At 40.6% G+C, this 18,224-nt stretch overlaps 1 protein-coding gene across 8 annotated transcripts in view; it reads right to left on the reverse strand.

Annotated features, from left to right (window-relative positions):
- The window catches only part of RPL7L1 (ribosomal protein L7 like 1), a 50,788-nt gene that overhangs the window by 20,301 nt on the left and 12,263 nt on the right, over window positions 1–18,224 (reverse strand). The gene's annotated exons all lie outside the window — the stretch shown is intronic.

Genomic DNA, 18,224 nt, shown 5'->3' on the forward strand with positions numbered 1-18,224 from the left:
GGCCCAAATGCTGGAAAGCAGAAGTCTGGAGCCTTACACACGAACCAAGGTTATGCAAATAAACAATCAGTAATCACAGGCATGCTGAGGGGATGTTGTTCACCGAGCCAGCACACTGTATGCTCTCCCTCTGAGAAACACCTGGCAAGCAAACAAGTGCTAAAAATGTTTACAGTCCTCCACAAAAGCAGCACTGACCTTCTCGTGCAAATGAACTCCAGGGTAGTTATTTGATCTTCCCTCAAATGGTTTTCATAGGTAAAAAAAGACCTTTTGCCTTAATATAGCTATCAAAGAACCAATTTGGAACTTGTTTTTACCAAAGCAAATGGATGGTGACCATCCAGAGGCAAGGGCAACAAGAGAAGCTCACTGAGAACTGTTGTACCTGTACTGCTGCATCCAGACCTGCATCCCACTTGGATCTTTACACCCTCACACAGAGTGAGTTGAAACATGTGATGGTTTGTTTCCCGATCAGTTCTATCTCTTATAAATTGTATTTTCTTCTGTTTCCTGCAGCACTGCTCTCCCATGCAAAATCTGGAGTTATCAAGTAAAGCAGTTTCAGCACCAGCTTATTCCTGAATTGTGACACACCAGCTCTTGGCTTTCTAAGCTCAGCTTCTCTCAAGGGTTTCGAGATGAAACCGAGTATCTTGAAATCCACCACAAGAGCTTTCTGACACAAAACCTCCTTCCTGCGGATCCATATCCACTAACAGCATTTATACAGTACTTTGAAATGACATCCTAACACCACTGGCAAACATTGAAAGTGTCTTTCAGAGAGACAAGGGAGGTTACTTTGACTCTGGCACCACCTACTGAACAGAGACTCCACGTGCCTGGACTGCAAGAGCAAGAAAAGATACAGTACTCGAGGAAATACGCCCTAATTTCTTCTTGCACTGTGAATATTTCTACTTTTTTCATCACCCAAACGGCTTTAACTTACATCCTCGAAAAATATTTTCTTAGCTTCTCCTTACTGTTGACATTCATCGGAGTGCAATGATATAATGCAATCGGATCTCTCCGGTCGGTAAGATAACCAGTACAAATAAACAAAAAGTTGCTTGCGCTGACTTTGCAAGCAATTCTCCAGCACACAGACACCGAGCAGGGCCGAGCCATCCCACTGTAACTGCCAGGAATGTTCTTAGCCGAGCAAAAGCCGGGAAGATATGAATGCAAAAATAAAACCTCACACGAAGGCTCAGCTTAGAAAACAGTTCGCTTCATTCTTGCCTTTCTAAGTATTCTGTTCTCCCTCTCTAGACAGAATAGTTTCTCCATGCTTTAACAAGGAAACCTTAAACAATAAGGGATTTTATTTTGTGATTAAAATTTCGGGTGAAAATGTTTCTAAGCAAAAACAAATGGCAGCTTGTACCTGGTTTTTAAGTTTACTGAGAAGTGCCAAAGTTGAGTTTCACAAACTTTCGCCACTAGTGAAAACCAATTATTCAAACAGAGAAGATTTGCACTAAACATATTTTTAGAAAACTATTGAAAATGGCTCCTAAACATTTTCAAAGTGTAGGAGCTTTGGGGAAAATTGATTATATTTTGCCTTTGCCTGTATGTATATATCGATCTCATTTAAAATGGAAACAGGGTTTAAAGGATAATCAAAATGCGTAAAGGTTATAGCAAATTCAGAAGATGAAGACAGAGGTTAGTAAGGCCAAATAATAAGAATTGATCAGCTGTACCTGTGAGGAATGAACTGAGGACAATGAATGCTGCCTTAAGCCTGCTGGACATCCAGGAGAACAGAGCCATCGTGCTTGCAGGCTCTGCTGATTAATGCCTGGCTTTAGTGCAACCTAAGATTTATTGCATTGTGCCTAAAGTGGGTAATTGAATAATCCCTCTAAAAAGCAATCATTTTCCCATGGAGTTCATAAAGTTAATACACTCCAAATCTCCAAAGAGCAGAGAAGAGACAGCTACGCATCTACCTGTGGAAATCCTCGGATGCAATTCATCGTGCACAGATGTCACTTTAGAGAGGTTTGTTATTACAGTGTTTTATAGCAGAGAACAAATAAATTACTTTTAAATACTGCCGATGTACACCTATCATGTCTGGCTGAATGAACAGCGATTCCTGATCTCCCACCTTCTCATATCACAGTAACTCCGTTGGATGGCTGAATACAATTCTCACTTTATATGGACTAAAAGAAAATTGAAACCCAAATTAGCCCGACACAAAATCTGCTCGCTAGCCTTTCTGTACTGGCAATAGTCCCAATTTCTGGGACATGGAACAAGTTCCACATGTACTACTTAGGCTCTAGATATCAGTGGGAAGACAGGGAAAAGGAAATAAAATTGATATTGATTGGTGCTGTGTTTGGGATTTATAGACCACATCCTATAAAATGCACATTAGGCTCAATCAGCCAAGGAGCCAGCACTGCATCATCAGTAACCCCTGTGCACAGGAGGAAGATGAAATCTTTGTCCATGTATACAGTGTAAATCTCCAGAATGGAGACCTTGTCAGACCACAGGAAAAGCAAGGTGTGTGTCCTCTTCTGCCAGGCTGTACTCTCCTAGTTTGTCCTACTTAAATTCCTAAGGGTTGGATTTGTAAGTGTGCAAAGCTGTAGGTTACACGAACAGACCAAAGATGTGTCACTTAATTTATGCAAGAAAGAAACTGAAACAAAATAAAAATTAAAAGCAGTATTTGGACAAAATGTGGCAATTAGAAATTCTGCATCGGATGATTATAATAATAAAGAAATCTGAACTCACAGTGTCCTTCAAAACAACACAAAGCAAGCTGCAATATCCTCAAATCTAGTAACAACAAACCTACCAAAATCCTCAAGTTTATGTCCTTAAAAAGTATCCCCTTTAAAACATCAACTGTTACCAACCTCTAGACATTCTTCTCTGGAGAAAGCACTGAACAGACACTGGGTTTTGAGAAGAAGAAAATATCAAGTGCTTAGACTGCCACACTTGAGGACACACTCAATATTCTTAATATTGAACCCTATAACAAAAGTAGGGAAATATTTCAACCGAAAAATTTGAACTCTGAATTACCTGTATTTTCTCTGCAGGCCCTAAGTAATAATACAGTCCAGAGGTGCAAAATTATTAACTCCAACCCAATCATGCCCATAGCCATTCCAAATTCGGATCCAAGTACCATAACCAGTTGTTTGGCTGGAAGCTTCCGAATTCATAAACATCAGTTTAGAACAAATTCAATCCTGGTGTCAGTGGGTGCAACTTGGCAAAAGCCAATTCTCCCAATTTCCAATCTCTGGGTTTCACCTGGCCATGACAACAGAATGGCCCTGTTGGGCTGTGCAACTTACACTTCCCAGATCTCCCTCAGCGGATTACAGAGCTGAGAAAACCGTGATTCCTTTGCCATTAACGAAAGGATTCTCAGGCTGGACCGCAGTGATACAACACATTTCAGACATTCCTCTTCTCTGAATTCATGCACATGGGACTGCTAATGTAGTGCTTCTGACACAGGGGATCTTTTCGGATCGTACACTTCGTGCTGCATCGCTTCACCAGAAACACCCATGGAAACATTAGAATTCTCTACCCATAGTCTTAGCTTTCACTTTGAACCATCTGGCAATCTCAGCCAGGTATGAAGGAAATTACAGGCCTCCAATAAATTTTCAGGACACTCTCTACTACTCAAACTAGATAAAAACCACATTTTAAAAATATGATATAGACACTTAAAATTTGAAAGCAATGTTATCACAACACACACAGTAAGACAGTGACAGAGGGAGGGCACATTTTTGGTACTGCTATGTTCCTGGAAAGGATTATGCTTCCATCCTTCAGTCAGGGTGGTACTACCTTGGGAATTGTGTGCTAAGAAAAAGGCCAGATGGGATGACATATTGGTCCAACAGCTCTTAGGGAGTAAGGGGGTTTGGGTTTGCTCCTATTAGAGTAGATTAATGGCTCTGAGAACCATGGGAATTGTTGGTTGAAGAGAAGTTACTCAATCTTGAAAGCCAGCAAGCAGTGTGGGCTGCCAGTGAGCCAGTCCTTAGTGTCAGGCATTACACAAGTCACTTCTTTTGTAATTGGTTTAAGAATTTACAGTTCTTACCCACGCTGGCCTGAAACATGATAAACATGGGGTTGTGTTTCCATAAGAAGCCTGTCGTATTTCCTGACCTTACAGGAGAATTGCTTGGATAAAATAAGATGCCACATCCTTCGGGGTTGGCAGAGGGCTGGCCTTGATCGAATGATCAATATTTGTGATGCTAAATTTTCATTGTCCATTAAGCAACCGAAAAACAACCTCTGGTGTTGAATTTCGGAGCTGTGGTAACACAGGTCCTTCTGCAGTAAGCTCTGCTCCACACAACATGGCAGATACTAACAGAAAAAAACTGGAGAGGGGAAGTCCATGACCTGTAAGCAAATTACAGTGGGGCCCAGTGGGGATCATACAATAAAAGAGGGTGGAAGTTTGGAATGGCTCAAATATTTGGAGGGGTGAGGAGGGGGATTGAAAACTGGGAGTAACGTGAGATAGCAAATCTTGCCAAAATATTTATGTGTCTCTGACCTAGGCAGGTTAGATCTTCAGATGAGAATCTGTTTGCAACCAGGGGCAGCTAATAAAAAGTCAAATTTATGGCTTTCTCATCGTAAACGCTGCCCCAGATGTTCAACCACAAAGCACACAGGTTCACCACCTAACCAAATGCGAGGAAGAAGATCAATAAAACAACATCAGGGTATCCATTTACTAGAAAAGGCAGAGTATTTGACTAAAGAGCAAACAGTATACGATATCTCAAGTGACTCCTTAAAACTCTTGCCATAAAATTATTGAGGATGTTAATATGAGAATTGCAATATGAATACCAATGACTACATTTTTTTACTCTTCTTCTTTACAAGGGGAGAAACAGAGCAGGTCTTGAAACCTGGACAGGATTGTTACTGTTCCCAAAAGGTTATGAGAAGTTCACATAATAAGATAAAACCCCTAAAACATGAAACCTAGAGTCATACTGTCCTTTCATTTGATCAGATGTAGTTCCACATGGAATCTGATCCACACTCCAGCAATAAGCTATTTGCTGAATTTCTGCCCAAAGAGTGACACTGGAATTGCTGTACCGGTGACCCCAGTGCTGTACACAGCACTCCTTGCAATCCTTCACCTCACAGCTGATTTTGAGGCAGACATTGCTGCATTATGGATAAACCTGACTCATCACTGTGCACCCTTCATGCTGCACAGCCAAGAGCACCCAGAGCCGCACCTGCTGAAATGCAAGACTTCCCTTGCTGTTTGTTAAGCCCAAACACCCTCAGCCTGAGCTGCAAATGCCTGTTGTCAGTTGCAAATAAGATTTCTGCTATTATTCATAAAGTTCAGGGCTTAATGCAAGATTACGTTAATCCTCGTGATAATACAGCAATAAACTTGCAACCAGTGAAGGGAGATGGGCCCTGCAAACAGTGAAAGACTAAACCAGATTTGGGAATGTTTTTGTTGTCCAAACTTTCAATATTTTTTAGTATTTGCCAGCAGAGCTGTCTGTCTTTTACAGTGCTGAGGCTTAAGAGCCCTTCATTACATTTTGCATAAAATTCAGCCTTCCCTGCTATTGCTTATTAGACAAATTAGAGAATTTTTGCTATTGAATTTTCAGAGATCGTGGACAATACACAGATTAAGCCCATCTTGCCCCCAGTATATTTGTGAGGACACCATATGCCTGGATCTCCTAAACTGTTTTAGTGCCTTTAAGCTGACAACCTACTAAGAATGAAAGATGACTTCTTATTCCATGGGAGAGACTTTAAGAGTGTACCTACGGGGGAAACAGCTTTGGAAGCACATAAAAGTTGCAGATTTTGGAGACAAATAGAAGTCCTTGCCATTGGCTGAAAAAGCTAGAAATAAGCAGACTGAAAAGCATTAGAAGAGTTGTCTAAAGTTCCTCAAAGCCAAGTTAGAAGATCAAATGCTGTAGAAGGTTGATCAAGGTGTGCAGGGAGGAATGGATTAATTATTTACCTAACTCTGATTTCTTGGTTTGGCTCTCATGAACATAGCAGTGTTAGCTGTTCTAATCAGCAATTTGCGTCTCAGCCACTTTTCCCCACCCAAAACCATTTAATCACCTATCCCCCAAGAAAGGGTTGTTATAGTTTCCCACTTAAGTCGATGATTTTATTCAGTGTATAATTTTTTCATGGAAAATCAAAAAAATCACATCATTCTTTGCCAACTTTGCTATTTCTTCTTCCCCCCTCCTCTTTCTGTTGGTACTTGAGGTAGATACACTGCCAAAAGCTAAGTTTTCCCAGGTAAAAGAGGTTTTCCAGGATTCTGGTAGCAGATCTTTGCTTCTGCAGCAAAGTAATTTTATAATTATTATCCCTTTAAAAAAAAAAATATGGGGCAAAGGGGATTTTAAGAGAGCTGAAGCCTACAGAGAAGCTTAAGGGTTATAGAGCAGGAACTCAGTAGTCCCCCATGCTGGATTTACTTGTAAAATGGTGTTTTCTTTTAGTTAGAGTTTGAGGCTCTGGTTTAACCACCAGTGCCGTGCCTGACTTCAACAGCCCATGTTTCTGGATCCAAGCTCACTCTCCTTCCTTGAAGAGCACTGTTCTTCATTATGTCACTTGTAACAACTGAGCTGTTAGGCTAATGCAACAAATTTCACTTCCTTTCACATTCCATTTTTGCTGAAATGAAGTAGATGAGAAAAATACAGAAACTTCATCGGGAATAATCTTGTGCAGATGGAGGAAACCCAGATGCATTTAGTGGAGCAGCTCTTTGTCAGTCAAAGGAGTCCAAAGGGCAGATGTGTGTTTGTTAAGCACTCAGGAAACCCTTGTGATTAGCAACTCCTAGATCTCCAAAAGGCCAGCCAACTAAAAATGATGCACTGTGCTCCAGCACTCATAGTACTCCATTTGGGAGAATAGGAGGGTTCCTTGGCCAGGACTAAGAAAGAGCAATGTAAATAAGGTTATTATACATAAAAATCAGAGTGCATGCCCTGGAGGACGGGGAGATTTCAGTTCAATAAATCAGCAGGAAGATCTGGCAAAGTTCATTGTCCAACTGGCTTAGAAATTTAACAAGAAGACTAAGGCAGCCATTTCTTTAAGAGGCTTAAGGAAAAACAGAGGTACAGTCAAGCCAATGTATTAAAACAGTATGAAAGGGAAGTGAAAGCCATTAGTAGAGAACTTGAAAGCAATACACTGTGACCCCCAGAGAGTATTCCCCCCAACTTTAGCCAGTGTAAGAGTGGAGGAAAAGCAGAGGGTATCCAATGAGAGCTAACATAAATAAAAGCACAAAGTCACGTGGAATATAGAAGGAGTCCAGATTGTACTGAACTTCTGCACGGATGAAAATAAATGTCTCCATTTTTTATAATTCACGTGATACCCTATGTTGCCTTTAATCAACAACATGATTCTAAAACTTTTTCATTATTAAAATTATTTGTATGACTGAGGGGGCTCCAAATTGTTTCCTAAACAAATATGAATATATAGCTGCTGCCCCCAAATGGGGACAAATATACAAAACTACAACAAAAACAATTAGGATGATCAATTATTTAGGCACATCATCTACATAAGTTGCTTTCAGTATTTCTGTGGACCTCATGACAAAGCAGAAATGTCAGAGGCTGAAGGACAGTTTTGAAATGCCTTTGCTAACTCATGGGGAGCTACTTCTAAACATGAAGGACAACTTAGAAAACAGTGCAAGATGCTTGTCTGGAAATTTATGTGGATTGAGCCAAGTTGACAGTAAGGCTTTCAAGAATAGAAGCCAATGGAGAATGACAAAGATTTCAGTCTGGACTAAAGGAAACACTGAATTTCCTTGCTGAGAGATCATCCGAAGTTGTAGAAGGAAAAGAAATGGAAATTAGAGGCACAAAAACCCACAGAAGAGGAGGTGGGAATCGGAGAGGGAAAAAAAAAGGTTAAAAAAATCTTTGCGCACAGTTTAGTAATTTGTTTCAATCCAGCTAAACTCTGTGGCCTCAAAATAAACAGACAAACACAGCACTGATTGTGCCACAGGAAAATCCATGAGTATGCCAGGCATCATTTTCTTCTACCCCTTTCTACAGATCAGAATCTATTTACCACAGGTTGTGTGGTCATGTTTGTCCTTCATGTCACAGCCTAAAATATTTGCTTAGGTTCATCTCTGCCTCCTTCTAGAAATCATTGTAATATGTCATTTGCAAAACTAGTAAGAGAACAGCAAACAGAAAAAGAAAAATGGGGAAGTTTCCTCCTCTCTACAAATACTACAATGAGAACAATTGCAGCTTATGGGAGTGCTCATTGTAGCGCTGCATCTGAGGGACAGAAGCTGTTCTGTAGGTCCAGTCAACCAGAATTTGCAGTCTTAGCCATCCATTACATCAAATCCATCCACAGAGGAAAAGCTCAGAAAGATGTTACAACATTTTGTAATTAGTTATGCTAATGTACTCTCGTTATGCACACTCACTGTCCTGGATTATTATATATTCAGAGCATTGTTTTCTTGGTTTGATTCTTCAGGACAAGCAAGATTAAAATATCACTGTCTGGTACATTCCACTGTTCTGTAGCTCCAATCTTCCTACCTCCTTTGTGTTGACCTAAGAGTTACTGAACAAAGAGCAGGGAGATAAAGAAATTCAAATTCTGTTGTTTTCTACTCACTGAGGAAACGATACAAAATTCTAGTTCCACCAAAGTAGGTCCAAGGGTAGCTCTGCCTCCTCTTGCTCACCCATTTAAACATTTAGGTATTTATCATTTCAGGCAAAGGCTACATTAATAGTACATGTTTTAGAAATTCCCATCAGATAAGTATTATCTGCCAAGACAGTGTGTTTTTTTTTAATATTCTTCAGCATGCAAAAGAAATATTAGGTTTCCATGAATTCATTGTTATATTCTTACTAACAAATGTGGTGGACAGCAAGTAATAACAGAGACAGGCCAGTACAACAGTAAAATATGTGCACACATCAATTTAAATAAACCAGCACTTGGTTATTATTGCTGGTTTTGAGGAGCAGTCCTGCCAGCTGTCACAAAATGCATAAACAGTTCATAATCTGTAATAGTTCCTCAGACAGCTGTGAGACCATAAGGAACCAACTTTTATTCCTCAAATGAAACATGTTATTTAGGTCCAAAATGGACAGATATTTCAGAAAACATATACCAAAAATCCAGAGGAAAACCAAGACTTTCTAAAAAGAGTTTTGGGTTTCCCACCAGATAAAACTCAATTTAAAATGCTTATTATCACTCACTTTCCAGAACCCCCCCATTTCCCATCTCCTCATAACTATATTAAGCAGCAAATGAAGGCCCCTAAGAGTCAAGGTATGAAAAAAAAATAACAAACACAGGAAAATAGTAGAAATATTCAGACTATGCAATGTAGCTGCTCAGAGTTGGTGTTTTCCTTTGCAAGGGCTTGTGCAAACATTCTGTTCAATGTCACATCTGTGGGAGTTCGCATCCCCCACATCTCATTTTCAAAAACAAGCTCACACAAACCCTTATTCTCATAATAAACATCCCTGGCCACATCTCACCTAAATTTTCCGTGGTGGTGAGTTTAATAAAAGCTGGATTTAGCACCATCATTTGAACAACAATTGTTAAATAGTTTCTTATATAGAATCCTTTCTTTTTCATCTGCACTAAGAGAGGCACAGAACTGGGGGTCTTATGATACTCTGCACGACAATGGAAAATCAGGTGTCTTCTAAAACCACCTGAAGATCAGCTTAGTGATTCCAGTATAAAAAACCCCATCCTTTTGCAAGCTTAAAAAAAAGCAATGTTTGCACCAACACCTTCTATGGGTAGTATCAAACAGAACAGTGATGTAAAACACAACACAGTGTTCAGGAATATTTTGTTTCCATGAACAAATTCTAGTTGCTGGACAATACACATCAAAACACATTTATCTGCAATGATGTCCACCAAGTGCGGTAGTGCCACACTTGACAATATTCCTTAGAGCAGTAGATGTTCTTCAAATACTTGGATGAAGCTACAGTTTACAGATGCAAACGTTCAGTTTGCAAATAATTATGAACTGTACTGAAGCCTTTTCACTTGTTAGCAACATTCCAACACACTTGTGATTCAACCATAGTAATCAATTACCAAAGTAACCTCAGAACCATGAGTAGTTGGCTGTTCCAAAATTATCCTTGATGCAGTGCAGGGAAAAAAGAAATATTAAAAGTTTTCTAGCACTATCATGAAATTGAAATAGAAGAGCTTATATATGAAAGTCTGCACATTACAGAAAAGTGTTCATGCCAAACATCAATTGTGCTCGAGTTTGAACACAGTGTTGTTCTCTCTGAAGCTACAGCTCCTGGTTTTCCAGCCTTTTGAGGACAGTAGGAACGGTTACATTGTGTTTCTTTCAGCAGAGAAGCTGTAATGGAGCTCTGTCATGCTTCCTTGCTGAAGTTTGCACAGCCCTAGGCTGATCTGGAAGGCCATCTGGAAATCACCACTGATTAATTAGCTGTGAGCCTGTGATGTGAAGGGGGCAGATGGAGGAACACAGGACCTCACTGCTCCCTGCCTTGCAAGAGCTACCAGTGCAATACCCGACCCACCTCAGGGTCCCAGTCTCTTTCCAGGAACATTTCAAAGATTCAGATAAGTTTCCAAAGTAAGTGCCTTTCCTCAGCTGCTGTTTCTCCTAGCTCTGTTCACTGGGATTAGCGTTTGTTATCAGTGCTAACAACCAGGGTGTCTGAGAACACGAGGGAAGGGAGCTGACAACAGTGTTTTCAGCAGAAGTCCTGCCTTGCGATCCACAGAACTTAGGAAAACCATCTCTTGGTTTTACACTTATCACTCCTAGATGTATTCCTAAATGCGGTATTATAAATCTAAATTCTGTCTAATAGAAAAAGAGCATTTGATTATCCTCCTGGCTCCTGTATTTATACACCAGATTCACTTGCACACATCACACACACACAGACGTATTTACTGCCCAAGACTTTCTGGCCAAGATATGGAAGCCCTTTACCAATATCCTGGTGTTATAAACATCACAAGTAATATGAAGCAGTTTTAGATTGAGAAGGAGAGGAAACCACTTACCCTCTCTCCATACACTCCACGTGGGAAGGACAAGATGAAATAAGTATCATTATTCTTATGCAAAAAGCAAATTATTCTGTCCTTCTCTCCCTACTGCTGTGAGCAGTAACGTAAGTAAAGTATTTAATTTTAAATACTTTAAAATTAAGACACAAGCTAAGAGGTATCTGCTTTGATAAACAGCCTTTTCTGTGCAAACAGTATCATGGCATAACAGCTTAAATTTAAGTCTCACTACTTTCAAATTTATCATTTATGAAATATGTATGCATGAGTGACACTGAAAACTGCACTTTTCCAGGTTTTCCAAGAAAATGAAGAATTATAGCACATTTACAATTAACTTTGAGACAGAATTTAAGACAGTTCTTCAATAAACATGTTTTCAAATACTTCACTGCACTTGGATTAAAATGATATTTTGGTCCAGATTAAAATATAAGTCTCAGTATCTGTTCATCAAATCCCTTTTCTGTCTTTATTAAAAAGTCCTGTTTTGAAGCACCAGACTCCTGACTAAGGACACAAAAAAAGCTATCTGATACCTGCTCTAAAAATCCTACATTCCACAGACTGCCTATTAGTCATGTTTGCTGATACCAGCTGTGCCATTTTCAACTTGTCAAACAGCCCAATGAATAGCTCTTTTAAACTAAATTTTTAATATCCCAGGAGCAACCCAAAGGAAGATAAAACCACTATACATAGTTGGCAAAACCCTTCCAGCTCATCATTATTTTCCAAGTGGGTAAGTCTAGAGATTTTTTTTTTTCCCCAGTAGGGTAAACATTCAGACTCAAATCTGAATACATGCAATAAAGTAGTTGATCTTGTGACTTGTCCATTACAAGGTGAGTTCAAGGTTGCTGAGATTAGCTAACAGTAATACACTGTATGCAAAATCTTGTTTACGCCTTCCTCCTATTCTTCTTTCCTCTTCTTCCTTCTCTAAACCCCTTCAGTGCCCACATCTTGACACCCTGAACTCGGCAGGGTTATGCTGCTTTTGATTTGTGAGGAGAGTTACAATAGTTAATTACAGAGCACGGTCTTCCGTGCCTCAAACATTTTGCATTTATAGGCCCTTGATACAGTCCAGAGCAAGAGGCTAACCCATATTTAATTTGTCCAACACGTTTCTGGTTAAAGTTCCATCAAATGGGTGACTGGAATCCCTCCGATTCAGCTGGAAAAGTCACTTTGAAGGAGGCGTTTATTAGCAACATTCGCCTCAGTCGCAACAGGAGGCCCTGAGGGCCTGGGCAAAATCAGTGGTTGCTTATAACAGTCAGCCCCGGCCCTTCCCCGCGGGATGAGGTGTCAATAATAGGTTAGATATTACGATTCGGGATTGATTTTACAGCGGGTGTAAAATTAAAGCAAATGAGGCCGTTCCTTCAGGCCACCAGGGGCTGTGCTCTGGAATGCCCCGCGGCGCAGCGGGAGGCGGCAGCAGGGCTCTCCCCACGGCCAGCTGCTGCAGGGCGATTCCAGCGACAGCCCCGCAGCTCCTGCCTCCAGCCGTGCAGGAAAAGGCGCAGGACGCCTGTGCTTTCTTCCACCGTTATGGTGGTCAGTTTTGGGGAGGGTTTATTCCTGCCTGTAAAGATGAACGTTTTATTTCTCTTTACTCATAAATGGAAGCAAAAATTCCTTTTGTTCAACACAACCGTTGTTATCCTTTCTGGTTATTGCATTGTCTCTAGAAAATTTAATGGATATTGCTCTCAAAAGCATTGACGTTCAAATGCTTCGTGAACCTTAAGCTCCTCATTGACAAACACCTCCGAAATTAAGCTTAAATCTTGAAATGCTATAGGCACTTTGGAGCTGAAGTCTCAGTGAATCCCTGAGACAACTCCTTTCTGAAAACAGACTAGTTCATAAATCACTGAACACTGTCAGAAAAAAAAGGAAAGTTACATTTTTGCATTTTTCCCTGCTGTAATCAGGTACAAATCCACTAGTCCAACTGGACTTACTCCCAGCAATATCAGGTCTAAGTTTCATCAACCCTACATAAAACCTTGCATATGTGAAACTTATTTTCGATCCCGTCTTTTTCTTTTGAGGGAGTTGAGAGGATTCTCTTTTTTTAATTTTCTTTTGTTTTCTATCTTTATTCCCTTCTCTCTTTTACAATCTCCTTCTGTATTCTTCGCTTTTGTTGGTGTTTCTATCTCCATTCAATACTTCCTCATCATTCCTTTTTCAAAAGGCTTCAAAAATTATTTTTAAGCACGTTAAAACCACCATGGGCAGCGATGTCACCCACTAGATCAAGCTGCTCAGAGATCCATCCAACCTGGCCTTGAACAATTCCAAGGATGGAGCCTCCACAGCTTTTCTGGGCAACCTGTTCCAGTACCTCACCATGCTCTCAGTAAAGAATTTATTCCTAACATGGAATCTAGATCTCCACTCTTTCAGCTTAAAACTGCTCCCCCTTGCCCTATCACTGTCTGCCAGGATAAAAAGTCCACACCCCCTTCTTTATAAGCCTCCTTTAAGTACTGGGAGGCTGCAATGAGGTCTCTCTAGAGCCCTCTCTTTTCCAGCTGTCTCAGCCTGTCTCTGTAGGAAAGGTGCTCCATCCCTCAGATCTTCTTCATGGTCCTCCTCAGGCCCACGTCTCTCTTGTGCTGAGGATCCCAGAGCTGGATGCGGTGCTCCAGGTGGGGGGCTCACGAGGGCAGGGCAGAGGGGGACAATCCCCTGCTGCCCCCTCCTCTTTGGAGGCAGTGCAGGATTTAGTTGACCTTCTGGGCTGTGAGCACACACTGTTGGCTCATGTTCAGCTTTGCATCCACGAGAAGCCCCAGATCCTTCTCTGCAGGGCTGCTTCCACTGAGTTCATCTCCCAGTATGTGCTCATGTCTAGGATTGTTCGGACTCAGATGCAGCACCTTGCACTCAGACCTGAACTTCATGAGGTTCTTGTGGGCCCACTTCCCAATTTATCCAGGTCCCTTTGAATGGCATCCCTTCCTTCTGTCGTGTCATCTGCAAACTTGCTAAGGGTGCCCTGATCCCACAGCCTGTGTCACTGGTATGGAAGTGTTTCAGTAGGTGTTAACAGGACACCAGTTACTGATGGGTTCTGTGAGCACCACTTCCTAGGGCAACATTCCTGATGTTTGGCAGCTCTGCACTAGCTCATCACCCAGCTCTGTCCTGAGCTTTCACACAGGAGCTGGTTGGACTCAATGAAAAACAGAGGAAAAGCAGAGCACTCTCTTCCTGCATATTTGGAAGTCCCAGGGATAGGAATGCCCATACCAAGCCTGCCATCCAGCACTATTCCACAGACCTCGATGTGGCCTTTCTTCTCACACTGTGCTTGTGTAAGGAAAAAGTGTGTCCTATACTTTCTCTGCTTGGGAGTTACAAGCTAATTGTTAAATCTTTGGGGCAAATGTGTTCTTATTCAGTAGCAGGGACTGTTCTCAGTCTCTTGACACTTCACATACATTTTATATTCACCCTCATCCTCTCCTCTAAGCTGCCATGGGACTATGAATCTCAGAGCTGGGAGGAATTTAGTAAATTTTCCTCCCTGTCAGGATTAGGCAAACTTCGAGAAAACAGCGCTGGTGTAAATACACACCAGACTTCAGTGCTACAATGAGGGCTGGAAGTAAAACCTGGCTGCTTTCACAATTATGATACAAGTATCCTTCTCCTGCTATACAGAGAAAGCAAAAGACCACACCCCCACTTGCTCCCTCACTCCCCACTATCAGTGCACGTCCTCTGCATGAAAGAAGCAGCCCTGATGGGACCAGGATTTGATTTACATCATCACATAACCAATACATCACACAGTTACTGGAGATGAGTTTTGCCATGTCCTTGGTGCAGAGCTCTCTGATGAAGTGCGCACAACTCACACATCTGCTCCAGCCATCCCTGGAAAGGCTGGGAGAGCCATATGGTGGAGGCTGATGGAAAAAAGAGACCAGGGAAATCCTCTGGTTCTGGTAACGGCCAGCACCAAGCGGGATAATGGAATTGAAAATGTGGGATGTTACACAGGGCCAGACACAGCAGGAGACTCATTCCAGTGTGAAACCTAATGTGCCACATGAAACGCTGAACTTCAGTAGGTGAAGCTTCTAACAATCACATGTCATTTCTAGAAAAATAACTTATCAATACAATCCATGACAGTGTGAAATTGTTCAAGTTTCCATGTCTCTTTTTTAAAAAAATGTACCAATTTAAACAGATTTTCCCACCCTTATGAGAAGAAGCTGCTAGTTTTCTACCTGGGGTTAGGCTGTCTGACTACCAAATCCTGGAAAACACATTTTATTTTCATAGCTATCCCTGAAGTACAGCTTTGTAGCTAATTTTACACTTAAGTATATCTCAATACGATATGAATAATTTTTCAAGTAAGCTACTAATCTAGCTAGTTATGCTGAAATGGTTTGGAGTATTTTGGTTGAAGGAGATAAACCAGTAATAACCTTAAATTATGTAAAAGCAGTGTATTCAGGTGGCTTCAAAACTGGTACTTTAGATTATTAATGCCAAGAATCAGGAACAGCTTTTCAATTTTTGAGTTTAATGTCAAATATATTCTTATTTTATTTTTATTTTTTTAAAATAGGAGCAGGTAGCAGTGCTGGGTTCTGGTATTAATTACACATGGAAACAGAAAACCTGAAGTAAACCTGGTAGCATTTTAAGAATCCAGCTATTGTGAATTCATCTGGAATTCATTGGGCTACCCCTGGCCATAATAAATTCATGCTGTATTAGCAGTAACATCATATGTACACTAATAGATGTTCTACTGAGATCAGTATTATTTAATTGACTCAAAGGATTACTTTAAGATCAGTTTCCTTCTAACTGTATTTTTAACACAGCTTTTTCCTGAAGCACAGCTTCCCACAAGACAAAAAGATGACATCAGAAGAAAAACATGCATAAGAAAATACACTAAATCTGACATTTTAGGAAAGCTACAAGATGCATTAGAATCACACATCTATCTCCCATGTAACATATATTGTGTTTATTTATAGTTTTCTCTGTGGGAATCAAAACACTCAACTCTCCAAAAGTCAACATATGCAGATTCAAAAAATAAAAAAGACAGATCTTACTTAAAGTGAAAAAATAGTGCAAACAATCTGTTTGTAAAGAAGTACTGAGCAGTGTCATCTGCACATTTCTGCTTTGTCAGGCATGCTAAATAAAACCACAAATAACATGCAGAAAAGACTTCACTGGGACCAGGAGCACAACTGGGATATGGTAAGCAATGGAAAAACAATAGCTTGGATTGGAACTTTCCACTTTGGATTAGAAAGGAAAGATGTTCTTCGCTGTTTGCAATGTCATGTCAGCTGTACCAGAAAGACCCATGTGACTGGTGTTACCTCTTTGCAGCTTAGGTCCTGTTCACACAGGAGTTTATATTTCCTTCCTGAGCTGGCTGCTAAGATGAACAGGATGGTCAGATATCTGTTCTAAGACTGATGAGAAAAAAAAACAACAACACACCAGGTCTTCCTGAGTGTACTGGTTCAGTGATGCTGAGCAAAGCATAAACAGTAAAAATAAAAACTGGTAAGCTCACTGCTTGGCACGTTCTCATGCCAACCTCAGTAACGTCCCAAACGTGCCAAAGTACCACTGAAACGCAACCACAGACAAGGAAATGCGTCTAAAAGGAGGCCTTGTCTCTTGACCAGCCACCAGCCAACTAACTGAGTGTGTGGGAACACAATTAAAAGCATATGACAGAATTTGGTTGGAAAAAATCTTGCAATTCCAACTCATATTTCTACCTACACTCCTCTTCTAGAGATCCTGAAGGAAATAAGGCATCTCTGTTTTCCCTGTACTTTGAAAACAGACTGGATTTCTTCATTTTTTCCCTCTAAAGAAATAAACCACTGCAGGGAAGTGAAAAACAAACAAACAAACAAACAAACAGAAGAGATAAATAGAGGATACCTGGTTTGGACAATCCTGCTTTCCTCAGATGGTATATTCCACCCATGGACAGCAAGCCTTAGAAACCATCAGCATTCCTTATGTCAAACAGCTGCACTTTCTTATCCTTTTATTTCAGATTATCATCCTCCCTGATTCTAACAATCACCCCTAGAAACAGCTCTTAGCAGAGTTCAGGGCTGTGATCATAAAATAAATAGCCTAAAGACCTAAGTCAGAATGTAGAAAAGCTGCTCTCTTAGGAAGCAGGAGTTACACACTCATGTATCATGTATATATTCATGACTGAGCCATCCCTCACAACAACTTTAAAGCTCTGCCAGACCCCTTCGAACATTTTTATCAAAACAGCAGAGGTCAAAAAGATGTTACATTTCTACAGTTTTCATGAACAGGGAGAAACCTTACTAACACCCACGTGGGAAATGGTATGTCTCGGTCTTTGGTAGATGTCAGATAATTCTCACAGGGGTTGTTATGAATGTCCTAAAGGCAGGCAAAGGTTGAAGGAGGTTTGCAGCTTAGCAGGCCTCACTGAATCCATTTCCAAGCCATCCTCTTTGTCCTGTGGATTTTCTAGAATCCATTTGCACAGGTCTCATTTCTCTTTCCTTTTCTCTATTCATACTATCTGGCAGTACTTCCAAGAATGCAGTTCTTAATACTTCAGTATCACCTCTTTAACAGCGACTTTAATTTAAATCATCATAAAGGTATAAACCTCCTGTGAGGAAAGGCTGAGACTGTTTAGCCTAGAGAAGATCTCCATCCTTGGAGATATTCAAAAGCCACCTGGACACAGTCCTGGGAAATCTGCTCTAGATGATCCTGTTTGAGTTAAGGGGGTTGGGCAAGATAACCTCCAGATGTCCCTTCCAACCTCAGCCATTCTGTGGGTCTGTATCTCCTTCAATGTGCTGGAAATATCGTGTTATGAATAAGCACATGTTGAATTACATTGTAACCTTTTCCCTTCTGGAAAAGGCATCACAGAAAAAGGAAACCAAATTCACCAGAGCAAATGTCTGTATATATACATATTTATATTTATACATATTTATATAGAAAACCTTGTTTGAGAT

The sequence above is a fragment of the Myiozetetes cayanensis genome, unplaced genomic scaffold (genome assembly GCF_022539395.1).
Source record: "Myiozetetes cayanensis isolate MyiCay16 unplaced genomic scaffold, myiCay2020 scf24, whole genome shotgun sequence".
Lineage (NCBI taxonomy): Eukaryota > Metazoa > Chordata > Aves > Passeriformes > Tyrannidae > Myiozetetes > Myiozetetes cayanensis.